Source organism: Mercenaria mercenaria, chromosome 18 (genome assembly GCF_021730395.1).
Source record: "Mercenaria mercenaria strain notata chromosome 18, MADL_Memer_1, whole genome shotgun sequence".
NCBI classification, from domain to species: domain Eukaryota; kingdom Metazoa; phylum Mollusca; class Bivalvia; order Venerida; family Veneridae; genus Mercenaria; species Mercenaria mercenaria.
The window spans coordinates 8,048,833-8,075,187 of record NC_069378.1 but is presented as its reverse complement, the minus strand read 5'-3'; the positions used below and the strand labels follow the sequence as shown (position 1 = coordinate 8,075,187).

Genomic DNA, 26,355 nt, shown 5'->3' with positions numbered 1-26,355 from the left:
TGTTAACAGTCAAATTGTTGATGACAGACCGACAACGGACAACAGACACAGGGCGATCTAAAAATTAAGTGTGACAGAGAGATGGTCCCTGTGATGTTGACCTTTGACTGAGTGACCCCAAAAACAATAGAGGTCATTCACTCTGTAAGTCCTATCACCCTATGAAGTTTGAAGGTTCTAGGTCAAATGGTTCTCAAGTTACTGACAGGAAATGGATTTCCATATTCTAGCTGCTGTAACCTTAACCTGCAAGAGTCACCCCAAAATCAATAAGAGTTTGGGTTAGTTATTCTACATGTCCAATTCTTGGTCAAGTGGTTCTCAAATTATTGGTAAGAAATGTTTTTCCATGTTCAGGCCCCTGTGACCTTGACTTTAAACAGAGTGACTTCAAAATCAACAGGGGTCATCTGCTCTGCATGTCCAATCATTATATGCCATATGAAGTTATGACATTCTGGGTCAAGTGGTTCTCAAGTTATTGATTGGAAATGGTTTACCATTTTCAGGCTCCAGTGACCTTGACCTTTAATGGAGACCCCAAAAACAATAGGGACTGTATACTCCATAGCCCATCATCCTATAAAGTTTCAAGGTTCTAGGTGAAGTGGTTCCAGTTATTGGTAGGACAACAATCTCTCCCCCTTAAGGTTTAGGAGTATGCTGCTTTCTCCTTGATTCGAGCCTCTTAAATCTTTTAGGGTTGTGCATATTTTTGTAAACCTGTTCACTTAAATAATTTTTGTTTTTTGTTTAAAAAATATTTGCATTTAACAATGGGCAATAAGAATTACAATTTTATCATCTTTTATATGTATTTTTTTGCACGAGACTGAAGGAGGTCAAACTCCACATCATTTTAAAACTTTCTCATCGATTCGAGCCCTTTGTTTGGAAGGTCATTAAGTGTTAATGTTTGCATATTCTATTTCCATAAAGCAAATTTCTATCAAGATTGACTTCTTGTTCACTCGTTACAACAGTCGAAATATGCTCAGGACACTTTTAATTTGAAATTTGGGCTCACAATATTACCCACTATGTAATTTCCTTTTGAAATCAGCAATTTTTTATGCAAAAATATTAAAACAGGTATTTACTCATTTTTTCAGTGGTTTCATGACTAATATTTTCCAAGGAATTTTAAAATGTAAATGACACAAGTTTCTGATGGAAAAACATGCTCTATGAACATGAATTTTACTAAAACACAAGGGCTCGAATCGATGAGAAAGCTCGAATCGACGAGAAACAGGCATATATCACCAAAACACAGATATTTTTGATAAACGAACAACATCGTTACCAATATTTTACCTGACCATTACATGTTCTGCCATACTGTCCCGTACTTAAAATATTCTGAAAAAGGTGTCCCGCTTTGAAAATAATTGTCATTTGAAAAGAAATAAAAATAAACAATTGCTGAAACTGTGTTCCAGATAGTTATGTGAAAATTCAACACTCACACGCTATTGCAAATGCATCAAAACGAACATGTGAAACAGTTCCTTGAAAATGGCGAGTTTTTAAAGGAGTTTGACTGTCTAACAGCTCTTGGAAGTGTCTAGGGGTACGGATCCACAGCCTTACTCATTTGGCTTATTGGGATGACACATTTTATTTTCTGATTTTTTAGCAGTCATCTCTCAGGGGCAGTAAAAATCACGCTGTCCCAAAACATATTATTTGGACCAGGATCCGTAGCCCTAGACACTTCAGTAGCTCTAACCTTTCTTCGAATCGTTGCGGTAAAATTAACAAAAATAACTTTGGTGACATTTGTTTGTTCAAGTTTAAGATTGGCAGTTTTGAGACGTTTTCTTGCTATACCTTTTATGTGCGTCTTGCGACCCAGATTGACTCCAGCTATAGTTGTATCGCTATTTTACGCATATTTCTCGTTGTCAACCCGAATCGTCGGTTTTGATAGTAAGTATGGATTGTATTTTATTCATTTCAATCGCATTTACCTTTCCATATAGCATGTTTATCATAGAAATCAAGCTACAAAATATACGCGCGGACCTCAGCGCATTTGTTTATCCGGACGTGACGTCATACCTGCAAACTGCATGCAAATTTTATTTGAGCCGCGCCATGTGAACACCAACAGCGTTATTTGCGACAGCATGAATCCAGACCAGCCTGCGAGGATCCATGCTGTTCGCTAGTTTCTCTAATTTCTATAGGCTTTGAAAGCGAACAACATGGGTCCTGACCAATAGCGCGGATGCACAGGCTGGTGTTGATCCATATGCTGGTCGCAAGTTTACGAATTATGTTGGTTTTCCCATGGCGCGACTCATTTAAAATTGGTGCATATTATAGACAGAAAACACAAGTTACCGACATAATAGCTCTATTTATCGACATACAAGTCACTGTACCGGGCAGTTGCCATAGAATATAAACTCGCATGTGGAGCAAAGGGGTCCGACACGTGTTGGGTCACCTTAATATGGCATAATAGATAGTCCTTAGCCACTGGGGGCAAAAACATTGATCAATAGATTAGATATATAACTGTCACAGTTATATATCTATTGACCAATGTTTTTGCCCCAGTGGCTCAGGACTATCTATTATTAGTCACAGTTAAATATATATCTATTGACCAATGTTTTTGCCCCCAGTGGCTAAGGACTATCTATTATGCCATATTAATTAAGGTGACCAACACGTGTCGGACCCCTTTGATGTGGAGGTGCTTCCTACCCATTTTTAGCTCGTAGTGACAAGATACAAGAAACTTTAATTTTGAGTCGGTCTTTTAAATATATAACTTTAGATCTAGCAACATGACTGGCAATAAACTTAGGATAATAATGCACCTGTCAATATTTTGCCCGCCCAGGGGGGCGGCGGGCTGACCCAGGGGAATTTGACATTTCAAAAAAATTGTTGTCTAAATCCCCACCCTAGAGACATCCATTTTTGTCTAAATCCCACCCTAGAGCCTTGTTGATACATCAAATGTTTGTCTAATTCCCGCCTATCGGGAATGGCCTTCTGTCTAAAGTCCCGTGTATGCCCGCCGCTCCCCCGGGCGGGCAAAATATTGACAGGTGCATAATAGCCTAATAACATATAATGATGAGCTTTTGTGATCGCCGTTCGTCCGTCGTCCGTTCTTCCGCTCGCTCTCAGTATACACACGTGAACACGATAGAGACCACACTTTGCAATCAACTTAATCAAACTTGCACACAATTTGTATTGGCATAATATCTTGGTTACTTTTGAAAACTGGCCAGATCCCACCATGGGTTCCAGACTTAAATGCCCCTTAAATGGCCAAAATTTGCTCATGCCATGATAGGGCTTTGTAGAATACAGAGTTCATTTATGGTTTGATTTCATACAAATTTGCAAAATATCTTCAAACAACAATAAATCTTGGATTCCATGATGAATCTGTCAAATCCAGACATAGGTTCCAGAGTTATGACCCCTGACTGACCCCTGAAAGAGCCAAAATTTTACCCAATCTTGTTAGTCAAACATCCAATCTGGTACTTGATCGAGTGGTCTAAAAATCCGGTCAAAACTTTTCTTCAAGATCCATCTATATTGGTATCATTGAACTACAATATAAATTCAAACAAGAGATAATAAATATAAACTGGTTGAATGTGCCAGCTAATTTGTTTCCAATCTTAAAGATGCTATTCGAACATACTCGCCCGTCTTAGCTGTTCGTGTTGCGACTCTAGGTCCAGACTTACAGCTTGAACTGCGAGCAGCCTTGCCAGCGACACCAGACATTTTATTTGAGGGCAACAGCGGCAATATTTTCAAGTGCCTTGCCACTGAAATATACTCCGATTTCACTCTGAATTTTTTTTTTTATGTTGTTCTTGTCACTTCTCAGGGATAGTTTCTTCTTCTTTTCTTCTTTTATAATAATGGCAAACGTTCAGTGATGAAACATTATAGCCATGTGTGTGACCGTGCGTGTGTGTGTGTGTTTGGAAAGGGGCGGGGAGGGGGTAAAAAGTGAAAGAACCACCAGGTTTTCCAAGCTACCCAGTCCCAGTAGGCCTACTCGCTGGCAGTTGGTGATAAAAAAATGTGCAATACCTAAAGGGATCTTTAGGTCCCTGTCTTGATAAAAAGAAATGTACACACATACATAGGCCTACTGCTGCATTGTAAATGTTTTAACAGGAGTGAAAATATGTGTAAATTGATTCTCGCGCTCACGTGCTGTTAAAACAACTTTATATATACGCGCATTTCGTGGCAAAGCGTAAAAGCATTATTGCCACGAAACGGATAATTCAAAAGGAAATGACTTGACCAACGTTAAAGAACAACGCAGGTGTTCCCGCTTTAATGACGTTGAGGAATAATTTATTCTTTAATGCTAGAATAGCGATAACGCATGTTCATTTAATGTACTGTAACAACTTTAGAATCCCTCGGGACACGTTGACCAGTACCCTCGCCCCACCGGGCTCGGGCACCAACCAGTCCCTCGGGATTCTGCCGATGTTAAAACACGAAAAAAAAAAATGCGTTATATACAAGTGCGAGGTTGGCTAGCTGTAAATGAAATAACACCCTAGGAACAAAAAGGAGCAAAACACAACCGCTTCACACTGATACATATGTATCTTCACATTAGCTGTTATGTCCTACGATGTGCAGTGATGGAGGGTTATACCATTGGTCATAACATTGAAGTTAATCGATTTTGTCCCCCCCCCCCCCCCCCCCCCCCCCAAAAAAAACCTCAGCCACACTGTATTATGAACCTGCAAGAAAAAATAGTGACGGGTACAACCTTTTGTAATCATGTGCTCTATAATTAGTTTTATTCCGTCTTCAAAAGAATGTACGACGTGTATTTAAGAAATAAATTTTTTTACGGTGTTCATGCGAAATGACGGACAGAATAGGATCAGCAAATCCATGAATCACGAATCCCGGAACAACTACGACGTCATCTAAGAACGTTGAAACTGAATAATTTGATTAATACAATGATACATTCAATGGCGTTGTACATAATAAGGATAATAATAGTTATTATAACAATATTAATAATAATGACAATAATAATAACAGCCTTATTGTAATAAACAGTCCTGATCGCACCCCTCCCCTTGAGGACATTTTACCCCTATTGTCAATACCAGTGCTTAAATCATCTGGTAGGCCCAGACGGGCTGCACATAGAGGTTCAAATCTCCCGGTTAATGGTGTCATCATATACTATTTAAGAAAGAAATACTACACACTTCCCTACCAATACAGCCTTACCAACAAGTTTGTTTATTAAACAAACCTTCGAGATATAAATATTGAAATGTAAAACCTTTTACAAAAATTTAAGAACTATCACCTGCTGTTTTCGCATGATAAAGTTATCAAAAATTTAAAATGATGCCGCGAAATCTCTGAAATACAGTGTCTTAGGATTGTTTTCTTCACTGATCACACTGCAGCTGTCATATTTACTTGTTGTTGCCATCATTGCCAGCCTCTGGCGCTGGCTGTAGTGTTTCAAAAGTGTTGGACAGATCTTCGTAGCCTGGCGCTTGTTAACCATTACCCTGCTACATTTCTATAATGAACGCGTCCATCCTTCAGTTTGGACAGTACCAGTAACTGTTTAAAGGGGTGCTTACCAAAAACATACTTACTGAATTGAGAGCAGTGCACATGATAGACTGCACGTATGATCTACACTGGTCGCAAAGGAAGAATCACCTCGAGTTGTGACCTTGACCTTGAGCTGACATGGCTGACTCAAGGGTTCTGCACATCGTCTTGATGATGTCATCATTTGATCAAAGTTTCACGATTATCCTTCAAGGGTCAAAGAGTTATAAAAATAACTTCTTTGAAGGGGTTTAGGAGATACAGAGCGAACACGAAATGGAAGGCTCAAAACTTTGATCTCGAGTGTGTCCTTGACCTTGAGCCAACATGGCCGCCTCATGGGTTCTGCACATCGTCTTGATAAGGTGATCATTTGACCCAAGTTTCATGAAAATCCTTCAAGGGGTTTATGAGATACAGAGCGGACACAAAAAGGACGGAAGCTGGAAGGACGGACGAAGACCATTCCTATAACCCCCAACACTTTGTGTGTGTGGGGGGGGGGGGGGGTATTAACAAATTTGTTAGTTGACCACTAGGCAATACTAAATACCAAATATCTAAGGTCTGGGTCTTATGGCTCTGGACAAGATTTTTCCTATATAAGTCAATGTAAAACAAGGGACACCCTGGGCATGGCATATATTGACCCCAAGGTCATGATTTGAACAATCTTGGTAGAGAACCACTATAGCTTGCCACATACTAAGACTAAGCTCCGGGCCTTAAAGTTTTTCCCTATATAAGTCTATATAAACCATGTGCCCTGAGGGGCGGGGCCAGTTTTAACTTGAATGATACTGGTAAAGGACTACTACACGATGGTACATACCAAATATCAAAGCCCTACATCATGTGGTTTTGAACAAGATGATTTTCAATGTTTCCCAGGATGAGGCCATACTTTATCCTAGGGGTTAATTTGAACAATCTTGGTAGAGGACTATTAGATGATTTTTCAAACAAAATATAAAAGCCCTAAGCCCTTTGGTTTTGTTAGAACCAAATCTATTCAGTAACTAGAGCTATCACTAAAGGTGATGAATGTACCCCCCGCATGCACTGACACAGTACATTGCAATTTGATGCACACAAGATTGCATAATTATGTGGACTGTATGTATATAGACTGTATGTATACAGTATAGTAACAAAAAACAAAGTCCCATAACTATGCAGAATATTTATCTAAAAGAAAGTAACATGTACCATGCACAACTAGGGTTGGTACTGATTGCTTGTGTGAAGTTTCATTAAATTGTGTGCAAGAGTTCGGAAGATTAGGCGTGCACAAGATTGCATATGCAGACTGTATGTACATAGTATGTTAACAAGAAACAAAGTCCCATAACTGTGCAATTTTTGTCGTTGAAAGAACCTAACATGCCCCTTGCACAACTACTGTTGTTACTGATCACTTGTGTGAAGTTTCATTAAATTGTGTCAAGGGGATGAGGAGAGATGGTGCGCACAAGATTGTGTCTATGTATATAGTATAGTAACAAAAAACAAAGTCCCGTAACTCTGCAATTTTTTTTTCTGAAAGAACCTAACATGCCCCATGCGCAACTACTGTTGTTACTGATCACTTGTGAAGTTTCAATAAGTTGTGTCAAGGGGATGAGGAGAGATGGTGCGCACAAGATTGTGTCTACGGACGGACAGACAGACAGACAAGACAACCTGAAACCAGTATACCCCCCCCCCCCCCCCTTACAACTTTGTTGTTGGTGGGTACAATAACAGATATAGTGAAAATGCATCAAAATTAATCTGAAAGTCTAGGCAAAAGTGGGGGAGGTATCAATCGTGAAATATTGGTAGCAGAGTTATGGACCTTGTGTCATATCATGTGGGTGGAACAACTATTTTAAGTTTGAATCAAATCCATTTAGTAATAACTGAGGTAAGAGTGAAAGTGCATCAAAACATTAACCTGAAATTCTATGTAAAAGGGGGACATAACTCATGAAATTTTTGTACCAGAGTTATGGACCTTGTGTTATATGAATTCAATGATAAAGTGGAACAACTATTTCTCTCCATTTGCTAATAACTGAGAAGAGTGAAAGTGAATGAAAACTTTTAACCTGAAATTCTAAGTAAAAAGGGGAGATATTTAATAAAATATTGGTGCTAGTGTTATGGCCCTTATGCCAGATGATGTGGGTGATAATGAAGAAAAACTATTTTTAAGTTTAAAGCAAATCCATCAGGTAATTACAGAGATAAGGAGAAAAAAAGAGATAGTGTATAAAAAACTAACCAAGGTGGGAACGTGGAAAGTCGCCAACGCCAACCCCAATGGGAGTAGCATAGCTCTCCATATACTTTGTATAGTTCAGCTAAAAATGAGACTTTTTAGATTAATTAATAACCTGAGCTGCTTTTGAGAAAAGCACATGTCTCCCACAACTGCCTAATCATCTGAATATTAAGTCAGTTTTCATAAACAAATGTACTGTTTACTCACTACAAATATACTTTTTAAGAGTAAAAAGGCCAATTTTGGTAGTTCAAGAGCCATAATTATTAAGTGCCTGGAGGGATTTGGCTAGGAACTTGGCAGAGGACTTATTGGCAAATACATTTTGTTAAAGTTTGGTAAAAATCAGATGAGAAATGTTCAACTTATGAGTGCGGACAAGAGTAACAAGGCTGATTTTCAAGGGCCCTAATTCCAAAGTGGTTTGGCTAGCAATAGATAATAAATCAGCGATGTGGGAGGCATAATTTTTTGTCCATTACAACCACGCAAGAACAGTACCTTAATCATTCTCGCATACCAGAGGTCTACCGTGGTTCTCCGGATGAACCTCTGGCACATTTCGCTGATATTTGTGGTTTGGTTACATTACAGGTAAAACGTTTCAGCCAATCAGCGTTGTTTCGCGACAAAATGTAGCAAACCAATCAAAATAGTCCGTGAAAAGCGTGACCGCGTCCTTTCATATCGATGCCGACTTACGAGGAATATTATTATTTCTTCAGGTAAATTTCTTAACATCGAATAACAGAAATAAATCTTTATTAATCGCAATCATGGAATATCGCCTTTATCCATCGTTAGCAACTACCTTGCTTACATATTGTTTGAAATTTCAATTTGGCGTGCTAAATAGTGGCGAACATTGATTGGCTGAAACTTCTCCCGGTAGTAATTACGAGTGCGCATGCTCACCAAATAAATGACAGAAATAAATCAGAGGTTCGTCTCGGGATTTTGACGAACATCTGATGGATGAGAAAGTACCTTAATCAAATCGTGAGTATACTCTTCAAAAAGGAGGCGATTACTGGAAATTTTGATGAAAATGATGACTTAGTATTAGCAAAAGTAAACGGACTGGTAAATGGCTCACAAATCTCATGTCATTTTATTTGAACTAATTTTGCATCAGATTCTGTCAACTGTAAATATTGTAATAAATAAGAGAAATAATGTTTAAAGTTTATTTAGAGAAATCATCATAGACAAAACAAAACTACATTACAAAATCTGCAGCACAAAAGCATAATAAGTTTCATAAAGTACATTTGATTTAGAGGCTTCTTGCATTAAGAGACCACCTTTTCAGTTCCTTTTTTATGATATCAAAGAACAAACTATGTTGCATAAAGAGAACATGTTTTTTCCTTCCCTTTGGTGGTCTCTTAATGCAAGCTGTACTGTAGATTTTTACCCAGCTATATTCAGTTCAGTTCAGTTCAGTTTCTGCTTCAGATTCAGTTCAGTTTAGTTCCAGTTCAGAATTCAGTAACAGTCCAAAAGTCAGTTCAGTTTCTGTTTCAAACTCAGTTCAGTTCAGTTTGGTTCCAGTTTAGAATTCAGTTCAGTTTAGAATTCAGTTCAGTTCAGTTCAGTTTGGTTCCAGTTTAGAATTCAGTTCATTTTAGAATTCAGTTCAGTTCAGTTTGGTTCCAGTTTAGAATTCAGTTCAGTTCAATTCAATTCAATTTTATTCAGATATAAGATCCAATTATAACAGAAATACAAAGTGGTACAGAAATCAAAAATATTAGAATTAATAAATATGTAGTAAACCCTTATATGTTTGTACTTTACAAGTGTAATCAAGCTAATACATAAATATCAGGAAAAAATGACGATCTTTCTGCCTGGGATAAACCATGAAAGTAACAATATCACTTATTTCTAATGGAGTCCATTAGCTCTCAATAATATGTAAGTATAGTACAACCTCTTCAGAGCGGTCCTCAGAGCAAAAACCTCTCTATAACAACAACATCAAAATTTCCCTAAGCTGAAAAATATATTATCAAATTTACCTCTCAAGACAACAACCTCTACACAACAGTCAATATTTGTATCCCCAAAAGGGTGTTGCTCTTCAGTTGTACTGTATAGTGAAACAGGATTTACATGTACACTTATGAAGTAATTAAAATTTAACAGTTTTCTCTTATATAAATAATTAGGTAGCTTAAAAACATAAAAAAAAATCTTTATAAATATTGTCTTGTATACACCTGAATTAACTGTACAAAAATCTACAGATATAAAATTAAATGTCTAGTTATCACTGAGAAACTTATCACTAAGAAAAATATCACAAAGTTATTTTTTTACAAGAGTTGAAATGAAATTTTGTCTTCTTGCACCTTAAAAGTTTGGGGTTTATATACTTTACTTATAGTTTTAAATTATACATTTTTATTCAGAAAGTCATGAAATATTTACAAAAAATGTTTCAGGCATTGGACAGAAAGCTACATTAGCTTACAGTAAAGGTTGTCTTCTCCTTACTTTACTATTAAAAGATAACATTATACACCTTAACAAATTCTGAACAAAAGTATTTAACAATAATTAACAAACTTAAGCAAAATCAAAGAAAGTAATAACTTGTCAGCCTTGGAAAGTCTTGAGCTAGAGTTTTTGTTGTGTATTTTTAATCAAGGAAATGGCTAAATAATAAACAAGAACAACTAAAGTGTTTCTTTAGGCAGATTGTAAAAAGAGGGCATTAAGGCTTACAAGTCTGAATATATAAATTTTCTTAGAGTAAAATAACAGGATTCAAACTTCCAATTACAATTGTCATTTTCTACTTAAGATAATGAACATTTTGGTACCAAATTTATCATGAGTGTACATCATTGCTTGAATTTTTTTTAACATATGAAAACCCTTGGCAGGCCTTCCCAGTTTTTCATAGTAAATTTGTCTGTCTGTCAGTTATAGGCATTGTATCGGATACTAAGTAGTGTCATAGCAAGTACGATTGTTTAGGGTACAGTTTCTTGAACACTAGTAAAAGAATACTTTTTAGAAGAAACTCAGCTGAATAATGTCCTAGTTATTTTTATGCACAGTAGAGCTGAGACAAGAACTGGAAAATCAAATTATCTTCCATAACTGGCTAACAAAATCACTTTAGGATCTTTTCAAGCCAAGTACACAATTTCTCTACAGTCGACTTAATTCCAGGTACAGATGTGTTGGACTATTGTGCTTTTTATTGTCATCATGTCTGAATATTCCATGCAATCCTGGTGATCCTTTGTGCCTCTGGTGAAATTTCCTTTTTTAGGTGTGACATAGATATCTGTGCTACAGCGATTTGTTGTGGTATGCGGCTTTGTGTGACATGTGGCATCTTCCCATATTGAACTACATAAAAGAAATATCTCAATTTACTGTATATCACTCTAAAATAAACTATGAGTAAAACCAACAAGCACTTAGACAAAATGTATAAAATTCAAAACAGAAACAAGTTTTATTTCTTTCATTGCTTGAAAACCAATGAATTTCCATCAATTGAAAATCAATTACATGTATATAAAGCTATGAAACAAAATATTAAATGTTATCTTCACCAAAACACAATGCTACTAAAATAGTTATAGTATAAGCCCTAAAAGCTTTGACTATGACTAACACACTGCATATTCATTCATTTGATACTGTAATGAATGAAAACAAGAGGGCCATGATGGCCCTATATCGCCCACTTGAGTTAAGTTGCTTGCTTGAACAAATTTCTTTGCTAAAGCTTAAACAAGAGGGTCATGATGACCCTGAATCGCTCACTTGAGTAATATGAGCCACATATTGAAAATGGCAAACTGATGCTAAAATATTAGAAAGTAGGTCAGTAGGTCACATTCATGGTCACTGAAAGTCAGTTTTAAAATCGGTGTGCAAAACTGTAAATGTCATCAAAATTTCAAGGTTTATCTTCCCTTTATAAGTCTATGTTAAATTTGGGACCCCAGGGCAGGGCCTCTTTTCACCCTAGGGGCATAATTTGAACAATTTTGATAGAGGAACACTAGGCAAGGCAACACACCAAATATCAAAAGCCTATGCCTTGCAGTATAAGGCAAGAAGATTTTCAATTTTTTTCCTATATATTAAGTCTATGTAAAACTTGGGACCCCGCTGGGTAGGGCCTCTTTTCAACTTGGGGTCATAATTTGAATAATCTTGGTAGAGGACTACTAGACAATGCAACATACCAAATATCAAAAGCCTATGCCTTGCAATTTCAGACGAGAAGAATTTTAAAGTCTTCTCCTATATATGTCTATGTAAAAACTAGGGACCTTCATGGCAGGACCTCTTTTCACTCCAAAGTAATAATTTGAACAATATTGGTAGAGAACCACAAGACACTGCAACATACCAAATATCAAAAGCCTAGGCCTTATGGTTTTGGACAAGTAGATTTTCAAAGTTTTACCCTATATAAGTCTATATAAACGATTTGACCCCTGGGGTGGGGCCATATTTGACCCTAGGGGGATAACTTGAACAATCTTGGTAGAGGCCGACTAGATGATGCTACATACCAAATTTCAAAGACCTAGGCCATGTGGTTTTGAACAACAAAATTTTTGAAGTTTTTCCTTTCGGTTGCCATGGCAACCAGAGTTCTGTATGGAATTCAATTGTTTGAACAATTTTTAAAGAAGACCTTCCAAGGATCATCCCTGTGAAGTTTCATCAAAATTGGTTTGGTGGTTTAGGAGGAGATGTAGTTTAAAGGAAAGTGTGAACAGATGGACGACGGGCGGACGCCGGACAGTGAGCAAACACAAAAGCTCAACCTCTGGCTCAGGTGAGCTAAAAAGCATCAGAAGCAACTTACTTAGGTCAATAGTTTCTAGGTCAACAGTGATAATTGTTGCCTCCCCATATAAATCTGTAGGACTGAAGTTGCTACGAGAAAGTTGTATCAGTATCAACATCCTTTTTGGCAATTCCTGTAAAGGAAATTGAAGAAAATATATTATGTTGCAATAATCAATTTCTGTATGCTCCACTTCAGAAAATTTACCAGCTATATCTTGTTAGTTGCAATCTTTGTAAAAAACAAAAAGCCTAAGAAAAGATGATACAGATCTACTCCAGAGAAATCTGCCCTTTGCAGAGATCAGTTTTCTCTACATGGATGTTGTTAACATTGGTGATACTATAACACCAGTCCTTACATAAAGTGTAGGTCAACAGTTTAATGTTGTATGACCAGTCTGTATTCATTACATGAATACTGGGCAAATACAATGTAAGTCAAAACTTTAGGAATTTAAGTGTGAAAATTTATTTCTGGCAATAGTTTTGACTATTGACTGGTAAGCCATTAATTAAGTACAGACTATAATTCTCCTCATACAAATCACTGGTCAACAGTTCGTAGAAAAAAAAACCAAAACTTATTTCTGAAGTCATGTGATAAAACACACTTAACAAGTGGCCAGGCAGTAAACAGTCAAAACTGTTGCCCTCGGTCTTTCAAACTTGACTATTGACCAGCCAGCCATTAACCCTTATCCTGCTGGACACAAATCTGCTTTAGCTACCAGTGTAGATAATGATGAACCTGTATATCTGTGCAGTCTGATCAATATCTGAACTGTTTGCCATTCAGTCAGAAACTTTTTGGTTAGCACCCCTTTTAACAGTAAATAGCACTGTTCAAAACTAAACGCTTGACAAGTTCATTATAGAAATTTAGCAGGGTAAGGGTTAAACAAGTTTATATTGTATATTCAGCTGTCCAGTATTTCTCTTTTTACTGACCTATCCTCTGTAGCAGACGACAATTTTCTCATATGATGCTATATAGCTAAGAAATGACTGGAGACATATTTCTTTCAGTCAAATTCATATGTAGAACATTCCCATCTAAATTTCTAGGCTTGATTTAAACTCAACATTTGCACAATGATGTAAGGAAGTTATGTTTAAAAAATCACCTGACTGATAAGAAATTTCTTCTAAAGTCCACTGTGTGCGCTGGTATGTGATCGTCTCCATTTCATGTTTTTCCCCACACATGGCAGTGCAACTTTAAAGTTAACCTAAGAGACAAATGGGTAAATGTCAACACAAACTTAAAAGCCGAATACTGTTACTTATCTAAATTAAAATATAAAACTATTATGAACATAAATATTACTTGTTTTTACTTTTTTCCTATTATGAATGCTGAATAAACATCCAGTCTGCATGATGCTATCTTACGATGGTAATACCACTAAATGCTTCCATACACAATAGTTATAGTTCTGTTCTAGCTTTTTAAAAAACTTCTACAAAGACTTGTATTGGGAAGGATAAATTCAGGAACTGCAACAAACTGCAGTATAAAACTGGAGCAAATTGCTGGAACAAACTGCAGGACACAACCTGAAAGAGCTGCTCGACTCAACTGGAACAAACTGCTGAACACAACTTGAACAAGCTGCTGGACACAACTGGAACAAACTGCTGAACACAACTTAAACAAGCTGCTGGACACAACTGGACCAAACTGCAAACACAACCGAAACAAACTGCAGGACACAACCAGAACAAGCTGCTGGACACAATTGGACCAAACTGCAGGACACAACCAGAACGGGCTGCTAGACACAACTGGAACAAACTGCTGGACACAACCGGAACAAGTTGCTGTACACAACTGGACCAAACTGCAGGACACAACCAGAACAAGCTGCTGGACACAACTGGAACAAGCTACTGGACACAACTACAACAAGATGCTGGACACAAATGGAACAAACTGCAGGGCACACCTGGAACAAACTGCAGGGCACACCTGGAACAAACTGCAGGGCACAACCAGAACAAGCTGCTTGACACAACTGGAACAAGATGCTGGACACAACTGGAACAAACTGCGGGACACACTTGAAACAATCTGCAGGACACAACTGGAACAATCTGCTGAATAAAACTGGTAACACCTGCCAAGCAAGAAGAAAAACCTAAACAAAAAACCAAAACCAAACAAGTCAACAACATGAGCTGTCACTAATGGTGACAAATGCCCCCACAGCACCTTGATCTTTGACCTGGTGACCTTGACCTTTGATCTGGTGACCCCAAAGTCAGCAGGGGTGGTGTACTCAATAAGTACTATCAGCATGTGAAGTTTGAAGGTCCTGGGTGAAGTGGTTTGCGAATAAAACGACTTCATACAAAAAATTAACGTTGACCCCTGTGACCTTGACCTTTCACCTGGTGATCCCAACGTCAGTAGGAGTGGTGTACTCAATAAGTACTATCAGCATGTGAAATTGAAGGTCCTGGGTGCAGTGGTTCACGAGTAAAGTGCCTTCATGCAAAAATTTAACATTGTGACGAACGAACGAACGGACGGACTGCTGAAAACTAATATGCCTCCCTTCGGGGGCATAACAAAATTAAAGTAACAAAACTGAGGTGAAAATATTTTATATTCTACAGAGGTACATTGTGTTGTCCCTATCCCCCACGATATATTCAAAAGGGGTACACTGAGTTGTCCCCATCCCCCACAATATATTCTACAGGAGTACATGGAGTTGTCCCCATCCCCCACGATATATTCAAAAGGGGTACATTGAGTTGTCCCCATCCCCCACAATATATTCTACAGGAGTACATGGAGTTGTCCCCATCCCCCACAATATATTCTACAGGGGTACATTGCGTTGTCCCCATCCCCCCACAATACATTCTACAGGGGTACACTGAGTTGTCCCATCCCCCACAATACATTCTACAGGGGTATATATTTGTGTCTGCTAAATAACCTTTACATCACTCACCCTTTCCATTAGACAAGCACCATGGTGATCGTTTCATACACATTTATTGTCCAACTGTCTGACCAGGTCCATTTCTCCACCACTAATTGTATGTACCACTTGTCCAACTGTCTGACCAGGTCCATTTCTCCACCACTAAATGTATGTACCACATGTCCAATGGCTAACCAGGTCCATTTCTCCACCACTAATTGTATGTACCACATGTCCAACTGTCTGACCAGGTCCATTTCTCCACCACTAATTGTATGTACCCCATGTCCAATGGCTAACCAGGTCCATTTCTCCACCACTAATTGTATGTACCACATGTCCAATGGCTAACCAGGTCCATTTCTCCACCACTAATTGTATGTACCACATTTCCAATGGCTAACGACAACTTTCCTACTGTATTATACACCTTACTCATATAGAAGGTGTGAGCTGTAAAAGTTTGAAAATTTAATAGCCATATAAGAAAATGTCACCACACCTTATATAGTTAGGCTTAAAAAAAAAAGATCTTTGTTTCCAGTAACATGCTAAAAAAATTTAGGGAATGTAGGTCGGAAAAAAAATTTTTGGAATTATTTTTTATTAAGGGAGACTTTTCGGAAATCATTTTTGTGTTAAAAAATGAATACAAATAAAGGGGTTATGCCTTTAGAGCATCAGTAAGGTGACTTTTAACACCACTGACCATGTTTAAAGCATTAAAAGTACCTTTTTGCACCTTTTTGTCAAATAGTTGAAAAAAAAAATTCTCCAAGGCGCTAAAATCATTTAGGGTCGGACCAAAAATTTAGGGTCGGTCGTAATACCAGAAACAAACATTTTTTTTTACGCCTTATCATCAACAGTCCTGTTTTACTGCTATAAACTACTACGTAGTGATTCTATATTCAAGTTACTTTCAATAGAACAAAGTATATTAAATTGTTTGTTGCAACATAATTACTTTAACAGAGCGCATCAAGAACCGTCTCTTGGTTCCCGAAACATTTTAAAATAAAATCCGTATCACGTCAAATCTTAAATACAAAAAACAGGAGCTATCAGAGGACAGCAATTCTTGACTGTTCAACAGCCTTGTCAAAATGCAAAACAGGATTATGGAACCCATACAATGCATATCAACTCATGAAAAAAGGCAAGTGTGTGATGTTTAGATCAATTACCATTAGTAGGTACCGAGATAACAGCTTACATACCAAACATTCACCAAATTTTTTCTAAAGTCAAAAAAGGGGCATAATTTTGTAAAAAGTAAAACAGAGTTATGAAACCTGTGCAATGTAAGTCAGTTTATCATAGTGAACAAGTGTGTAAAGTTTATATTATTCCCACACCTTGTTTATATTATACCAACTTGCATACAAAAACTTAACTAATTGGGATGCCAATGCAGTCAAACGGCTGTGTTCAAAAGCTATACCTTTTCTTTGAATAGCTAAGCTAATAAGTGCACTTGCTAACATATATAGTAATTTAATAGGTTACAATACAAAAATGATACGTACAAGTTAAACTTTCAAATCCACAATTCTGCAGTGTCCACAGCACAAAACATTCCACTCCTTTTCCAAGAATGAGTATTTCGGTGTCAGACATTCTCTAACTTTGCCACTTGGGGTAAATGACTACCTGGCTGATGAATGTCACATATTTCCTAGTATTGCTTCTTGTGTGCTGTAAACATGAATTTATCTATTGTTGATTGGTGTTGTACAACTTTTTCATTAGTATTTCAGCTCTACAATGGCCATCTGTTACAGTTAAAGGTGGTTAATCAGATTTTGGTCAATTAATGAATTCATTCAAAACTTTATCAGGTGATCATTTATACTTATTTGTGTTCAGCGAGTTCTTAATACACATCACCTTGTCACTGGAAGTATTCATAAGATTTGATTTCCTTATCCTGGTTGCCATACCAAGATAGCATTATTTTAGTGTAAGTATAAATTAAATAAACATTTTTGCCTAAGGAATCATATGAATATAAGCACAATTATTACCACAATTTGTCTATCTCAGTTGCGCAAGACTAGAAATTATGTTGAAATCAAACAAAATAAATGACTTTTTAAATACTTTTATATAAATGGGAGGTAATTACAAATTTTCACAAAAAGTAATAAAATATACATTTCTAATAGGGATCTATGTCTATGTAATAGGTCTTTTTATTCCTAAAATAAATCTCTAACAGAATATATGAAAAATGTAAAATACCATAAAATGTTGCTCAAATGTGATTGACCACCTTGGACTCTGAATATGAGCATGTAACTGACAAGTTCCCCACATAAACTGATTTTTAAAAACTTTAATAAAATAGAAAAAGTAGAAAAACACTGGTCGTGCGTCTTGACACAAACTAAAATGTTGCAGACTCTGAGTCTACACTGTGAGTGCTACTGTCCACACCCTCTAGCCCTGTGTGAGCAGAACTCAACATTTACACATGCTACAATTTTCTTTTAATCTGAACAAAGAATTTATTCCACAGAGAATTTCATGAGCTTCAAAAAATGTGCAAGCTGGCATTAGATTTAATAATCTTACAATTTTAATCCTTACCATGCTGGCACAAATGATTCTGCCTTAGTGACCAGTGTAGATAATGACCAGGCTGCACATCCATGCAGTCTGATCATGATCTGCACTATTTGCCATTCAGTCAGTATCTTTTTGGTAAGCAACCCTTTAAAAAGATAATGAATGGTACTGTCCGAATTGAAATATGCACAAGTTCATTATAGAAATTTAGCAGGGTAATGGCTAATGCGAAAAAATCAAATTCTGAAACAGCAGTCAAAAAACAAAAAAAACAACAAAAAAAACAACTTGACAAACAGTATCTTAATCATTTTGCTACCTACCAGACGGATACATTGGCTGGAATACTGGAATCAATGACTGCTTGTTGATGGCCACTATTAAAAGTTTTCCACAGTTTTCTATAGTTCTTCACCATCATCATTGTCTGTCCAGTCATTGTCAGTCTCTATTTGCAACTTCAACCTCTGAAGAAAAAAAATTCATGTACATACACACAGTAAAATACACATATGTAGCTTGTAAAATGGATTCCATCAAAATAAACATATAATACACTAATAAAACTTGCTAGGATTTTATCATATTTAAGGTTTAGGAGTATATCATCAAAACACAGAAATATCTGATAAACCAACAACATCTTTTCCAATATTTTACCTCACAATTACATGTTATGCCATACTGTCTTATGCGATGGATACTTAAAATATTCTGAAAAAATTGGCCCCCTTTGAAAATGAATGCCATTTGTAAAGAAATAAAAATAAACAATTGCTGAAAACTGTGTTCCATCTAGTTATGAAATTTCACCAGTTGCATGCTATTGCAAATGCATTAAAACAAACATAATTATGTAACAGTTCTTTGAAAATGGTGAGTTTTTAAAGGTGTTTGACTGTCTGGAAGTGGGACCCCTTTGGGCAGTTCTCTTCTGGAATTCATGTTTATATTAGTATACTGACACTTGTTTCTTGGAGTAATATACACGTCATGTTTTACTTGCTATTCAGTTTTAATTAATTTTGAAACAACTCTTTCCTTCTATGATTTGGTGTTGTTTGATTTTTCCCGCCTCAAAACGTAATGCTAAGCCTCAATACATTCAGAACAAATTTAGACAAGAGGGTCATATACTGACCCCGAAGTGCTCACCTGTGTACAAGGCTTCAAGTGTGTTTGTATAACGTGTAATTTCTTCTATGTTAGCCTATATTGTATACATGTCACACACTTTTTGGAACTTAGGGCAATAATTTGAACAATACTTATGGATTCAGAGAAAAAAATCCAAAGTTTCTTATATATAAGCCTTTAGTAAGTACATGTCATACACAGGAGCCTGCCATTTTTGACCTTTGGGCATTAATTCGGACAATTACTGTAGAAAGTCAAATCCTTATGACACATGCCAAATATCAAAGCTCCAGTGGAAAAAAAAAATAAAATCTGATAGCTGAAAACCTATTTTTAACCAAAAAGACCCATATGTTCTATGAATCAGAACCATTTAAACAACATTGAAAATGGGTTACCCAAAGATCATTTGTGTAGTTTCATGAAAATCCATTTAGTGGTTTTGGAGGAGAAGTTGTTACAAGAAGCTGTTGATCAAAAGTACCTAACCACACCCTATGGCTGCCATGCTTTTGACTAATCAGAAAAATTTTAACACTATTTGTAGAAGGTCACACAAAGACAATTTGTGTGAAATTATTTCAAAATCGGGCTAACAGTTTTATACAAGACTTTCTAAGTTTCTACAATATACATATAGAGAAAAGTGACCAAGCCCCCTGTCAGCGATGTTTTTTGATGAATCAGAATAATTTGAACAATCTTGGTAGAGGGTCACACAAGGATTATTTGTGTAAAGTTATTTCAAAATCAGGCCAGCAGTTTCACACAACAAGATTTTTTATGTTTCCACTATATACATATAGGGAAAAGTGACCACGCCCCCTGACGGCTATGTTTCTTGACGAATCAAAATAATTTGAAAAATCTTGGTAGAGGGTCACTTAAGGTTCATTTGTGTCAAATTACTTCTAAATCAGACCATCGGTTTAGAAGGAGATGTCATTTGATGATTCTTCTATGTTTAGCTAGGGACCCAATGTGCGACCAAGCGGAACTGTTTGAACAACTTTGGTAGAGGACCACCCAAGCAACATCCAGGCAAAGTTTCATTAAAATCCTTTCAGTGGTTTTGGAGGAGAATTTCTTTAAACATAATTTTCGAGGACAGATGACTTGACGCATGCACACACACAAACAATGGACACAGTGTGATCACAATACCTCACCATGAGCACTTTGTGCTCCAGTGAGCTAAAACATAGGACTGGGATGATTACTAGTTGAAACCAGTTTCAATTATGCTAAATCCGTAATTGCTCTCAAACAACAGACATCAGGAGTTGCCCCTCCGTGCATTATTTCATCACAAGTGGGCACCTGGGTAGAACCACCCACCTTCCATAAGCCAGCTGGATGGCTTCCTCACATGAAGAATTCAACTCCCCGAGTGAGGCTCAAACCCACATCGATGAGGGGCAAGTGATTTGAAGTCAACGACCTTAACCACTCGGCCACGGAGGCCCCATACATTTCTTTGACCAGCACATAGATCCACGGTATATTTCCACTAAACACATCAACTGAACATAATCAATAGTCTCGGATTTGTATTTAAAAGAAGATTCACCAAAATATAACTTATTGTCACACTGCTAAAGTTTCTTATGAAGTCAGCTACTGGAAGTACCTTGATACAGTTTTCAGGAAAGGAAACAGTATTTTTAATATAGTGGCTGATTAACCAGTTCATACCATTTCAAACAAATGATTAACAGGTTTCAAAATTTTTAAATCATCACAGCCCTACTCAAACAAGGCAGTCTGAAAGACAGCTAAATCCCCCGCCACTGCTATGGGATAGTGAAAGTGTAAACCCTTGACCTTTAGCTGTGACCTTGTCCTTGAACTTACATGGCTGACTCATGAATTCTGCACAAGAGATACTGAGCTCTAACCTTTGACCTTGAGTTGTGACCTTGACCTTAAGTTGACATGGCTGACTCATGAGTTCTTGATGAGGTGATCATTTGACCCAAGTTTCATGAAAATCCTTTAAGGCGTTTAGGAAATACTGAGCTCTAACCTTTGACCTTGAGTTGTGACCTTGACCTTGACTTGACGTGCTGACTCGTGAGTTCTTGATGAGGTTATCATTTGACCCAAGTTTGATGAAAATCCTTCAAGAGGTTTAGGAGATATAGAGCGGACACAAAAAAGAAGGCTCAAACCTTTCACCCGAAGTTGTGACCTTGACCTTGAGCCAGCATGGCTGACTTATGGGTTCTGCACATCGTCTTGATGAGGTGATCATTTGACCCAAGTTTTATAAAATTCCTTCAAGAGGTTTAGGAGATATAGAGCGGACACAAAATGGAAGGCTCAAACCTTTGACCTTGAGTTGTGACCTTGACCTTGAGCTGACAAGGCTGACTCATGGGTTCTGCACATTGTCTTGATGAGGTGATTATTTGACCCAAGTTTCATGAAAATCCTTCAAGGGGTTTAGGAAATATGGAACGGACACGAAAGTGTTACAGACAGACGGAAGGACGGACAGAGACCATTCCTATAACCCACCACCACTTGTGGCGGGGGATTAAAAAACACTGAAGAACATCAAAATTTCATATGTACCTAAGAGATGAAGATTTGTCTGGCCACGGGCATACTCCATGAACTTCCATAATGTCGACCATGCCATTATGTGCTTCTGAAGATTCCTGGATAGAAAATACCTCAATGAAACAAAATATAACAGCATATATAAACCTCAGTAAAACAAAATAGATTACTGAAAAATCATTTAAATTCGTGAGCATGGACTTTAGTGGTTTTGGTCAAAACTGCAATATTGTGGAGATATAAACTTGGGTCAACCAGTGTTCCTGGATTCTGTACCAGTACAAACCTGTTCTTCGCAAGTAACTGCCAACTTCTCCAAATGAATCAGCGGTGGAGGATGAATAATTTCAGACACAGTGTCTTTTATCAAATCATCACAGACAACATATGCACCGCCCAGGTATCAAACTAACAACCCTGTAATCAATCTATATCTATGCTCTCCCTATTGAGCTTAGCGGGCGGTGTGGTGGGGGGGGGGCCTGGGGGGGGCTTTCAAGTGGAACAGCATCTAATCATTTACTAGGTATGCTTCATGAAATATTTCTGCAAGAAGGTTGAGAAAAATAGCATCATGAATTGACCTGAAATTCTAAGAAAAAAAGTGGGGCATAATTCATAATATATTAAAGCCAGATTTATGGATCTTGTGTCGAATGATCTGGGTGATGATATGGAACAGTTCTTTGAAGTTTGAATCAAGTAGGATTGCTCTCCATATACTTCATAATAGTTGAGCTAAAAACAAATCATACCATGTGTTTCAAGCTGGAAACAGCTGAACTTCATTGCGCTTTTCCCACTGATGTAGTATGTATTGAAATCTGCCAGTTACACTCCCACTGATGTGTATACAGTCAAACCCGTGTTAAAGACCACCTCTGAACAGAGACCACCTGGCTCTAAAGAACGCATGTTTTGTTTCCCATTTTAACATTTACAATATATTTTAACCTGTGAATAATGGCCACCTCCCAATAAAGACCACATTTTGGCTCTCCCAAGGGAGGTCTTTATAGACAGGTTTGACTGTACTGCAATCTGCTCACTCCACACCCCTTCAGCTCTTCTACCGAAGTTCATTGGCAGTTGTAGAATCATGTTGTAGATCACCTTTGAACAAGTGAATGAAGTATTGCCATGCAATACAAAGTCCCCTACTGGAGGGCACCTAATTTTCTCTACTGCAGTATAACATAATGAACTGATATCTGTCAATGATGTATAAACAATATTGTACTATATATACAATATGTTATAACAAAACACTTGGATTAAAATTTATATATATAAAAACCTATAGTTGTTTTCATATTGAATTTTTTTGGCTGATTATAAAAATGTTATCATGTAAGTTATTTATAGTAACAACAAACGGAAATTAATCTTTAAAAAAAGAAAAAAAAAAAAAATCTATATAATATAAGTCCACAAGAAACTCTTTACCAGGTAGAGATAGGTCAAAATACACCTAAAAATTGGATGTAACATGCATGCTACCACAGAAAAGTGGTCACGATTTTTCTCTACCGCCAGTAATAAAAAAGTTACAATAAAATCTATTTATAGTAACAACAAAGGGACGTAATTCTAAAAACAAGGGTGCCTCATGGTGGTGAACATTTGGTCCAAGTTACATCAAAATCCCTCCATGCATGAAGAAGAAATGTTCCGTACAAAGTCATTCTTGAATTTGACCTTTGACCTCTAAATATGACCTTGACCTTAGACCTAGGGACCTGGTTCTTGCGCATGACATGTTGTTTCATCCAGGGGAATTTTTGTGCCAATTGATATCTAAATCCTACTTTGCATGACAAAGTTATAGACCGGACAGGAAAAAAATCCTCTTGACCTTTGATCTCAAAGTGTGACCTTGACCTTTAAGCTAGGGTACTGGGTGTTGCGCATGACACGTCGTCTCATCATGGGAAACATTTATGCCAAGTAATATTGTAATCCCTTGATGGATGACAGAGTTCTGGATCGGACAGGGAAAAAACCTTATTGACCTTTGACCCCCAATTGTGACCTTGATCTTTCAGCTAGGGGTCTGGGATTTGCGCACGACATGTCGTCTCATCATGGGGAACACTTGTGCTAAGTGATATTAAAATTCCTTAATGAATGTCAGAGTTATGGACCGGACACGAAACAGACCCTGTTCATGCTATGTTAACATTTGACTGCTAAGTGTGACCTTGACCTTTGAGCTAGGGGTTTGAAAGTTGTGCATGACACATCGTCTTATTATGAGGTACATTTGTGCCAAGTAATATTAAAATCCCTTCATGGATGGGAGAGTTATGGACCGGACAGGAAAAAAGCCCTGTTGACCTTTGACCTCCAACTGTGACCTTGACCTTTGAGCTAGGGGTCCAGGTTTTGCGCATGACACGTCGTCTCATCATGGGGAACATTTATGCCAAGTAATATTAAAATCCCTTCATGGATGGGAGAGTTATGGACCGGACAGGAAAAAAGCCCTGTTGACCTTTGACCTCCAATTGTGACCTTGACCTTTGAGCTAGGGGTCCGGGTTTTGCGCATGACATGTCGTCTCATCATGGGGAACATTTATGCCAAGTAATATTAAAATCCCTTCATGGATGACAGAGTTATGGACCGGACACGAAATTGCGGACGGACGGACGGACGGACGGACGGACGGACGGAATGACGGAAAAGCCGTTCCTATAGTCCCCGAAACTGGTTTTCAACCAGTAGGGGACTAATAAACCAGAAAATATTGCTGTTTCTTTCGTATGCTCAAATAATATTTCTAAATTGTGACCTTATTGCATCACACAATTTAAGCTTGCAGTGCAACATTATACTCAAGTAAGTAAGTCACGCCTTTATTTCCAAGGGCTTCAGATTGAGTTTATATATAGTATATACACAACATTAAACAAACATTATCAAGCATAGAATATCAGTAATACAAAATGGACAATTCAGGATTTAAACAAGCATGCCAAAGAAAAAAGATATAAAATGAGGTGAAGTTATAATCCAAAACCAACAACAAAAATTAACGGATGATGTCACAACAATGAACTCTGGACTTATAAATAGATTAACACTTCATAGGGAAATAAAATCAGCATGGTTTTTTAATGGAGCAGTATATGGGGAAACATTGACTGGCAAACGCGTAAAATTTGACGTGTACGACAATATAGATGAGACATTGAGAAAGGCTCGCGAGAAGAAAGAAGTGGACAGAAGAAGGGGATTAGAGGGGCAGAGCGCTTCTAGAAGTTAATCAATTAAATATGACTGAGAAGAATTTTGTGTTGGGACTGTTTTGAATATGTAAATTTACTTTGGTGGTAAAATATGCTAAAAGCTGCAAATTTAGTAAGATTTAAACTTATGTGTAAATGTATGCTTTAAAGAATATGCAGAGATATGAATTTTTCATGTCTTGATATGTGCTGATGTCTGGTATTTCAACAATGAACTCTCCCATTCTGTAGAAACTTTTAAAGGTTTTTTGGATGAACTTGGTCATTTTGTTGTAAGATCTATTAATTATGCATTTTACAATTGGTTCCCTATCTGTTACCTCAAAAACAGGAATAAATAACATGTATCCAAAAGAAAATAAACCCAGAAAATTTTTAAAAAACTTAGAACCTCTTGACAATTGTTAAATGTTATTCATAAGTTAGCCCTCTGGATCTATTGCAAATAGATGAGTCTGTATTACCAAAACTAATAATCATGACCAGACAGGTTTTTACCAGGGTAGTTACATAGAGAAACGTTACCCTTCGCTTACTGTATTTTTTTTTTTTGTTTTTTGGATTATTTTAATAAATATCATCACATGAATAGAAAGATTCCTGGACTATTTATACAGTAGATTATGAGAAAGATTTTGATACATTATCCTTCAATATTTCATTGAATAAAGCTTTCGATTTTTTTAATTTTGGAACACGTTCAAGGATTTTGGCTAGATTGTTCTACATAATACTATGACTTCAGTACAACTTAATGGATTTTATCAGATTTCTTCAAAGTGGAAACTTGGCTGCGCAAGGAGATCCAATTAGTCCTTATTTTTTTATAGTGTGTGCCGAAATAAATTGCTATTTTAAAATAAGAAATTCTGAGAAAAATAAAGGTATAACTATTGATGATGTTGAGTATAAAATTTCTTCAATTTGTGATGGTACTTACCACTCTTGTGGATGGATCGGAAGAGTCTTTCGTGCTACCCTGATATGCTACATATATTTTCATTTTATTCTGGTCTAAAAGTTAATTTTGAGAGACTAATGTTATTTGGATAGTGCAATGAAATTACAGTACCCATCTATAAAGAACAAAGTACAAACTATCATTGGGGTACTACAAGGTTTAAAATACTTGTATTAATTTTTGATGTAGATCTTGAAAATATGATAATGCTTAATTTCAATG

At 37.0% G+C, this 26,355-nt stretch overlaps 2 long non-coding RNA genes across 12 annotated transcripts in view; both read right to left on the bottom strand.

Moving 5' to 3' along the window:
- LOC123538457 (uncharacterized) overlaps window positions 1–2,058 on the bottom strand; it is a 30,462-nt gene extending 28,404 nt beyond the window's left edge. For 8 of the 9 annotated variants that reach the window (XR_008368506.1, XR_008368509.1, XR_008368510.1 and 5 more), the window contains exon 1: window positions 1,834–2,058. This is a non-coding gene — a long non-coding RNA (uncharacterized LOC123538457). The remainder of the gene's footprint in view (window positions 1–1,833) is intronic. The other variant, XR_008368507.1, reaches the window with a different exon arrangement.
- Window positions 2,059–9,049: 6,991 nt separating this feature from the next.
- LOC123538430 (uncharacterized) lies at window positions 9,050–23,028 on the bottom strand. 3 transcript variants are annotated; one of them, XR_008368272.1, is made up of 8 exons: window positions 22,677–23,028; window positions 21,934–22,019; window positions 18,539–18,684; window positions 17,178–17,346; window positions 15,676–16,101; window positions 13,837–13,941; window positions 12,729–12,843; window positions 9,050–11,245 (listed from the first exon to the last, which is right to left on the bottom strand). It is a non-coding gene; the product is annotated as an uncharacterized LOC123538430 (long non-coding RNA). The 3 variants fall into 3 exon arrangements; XR_006683712.2 differs by having other exon boundaries at window positions 18,543–18,684; XR_006683713.2 differs by lacking the exon at window positions 21,934–22,019 and having other exon boundaries at window positions 18,543–18,686.
- Window positions 23,029–26,355: the final 3,327 nt, after the last annotated feature.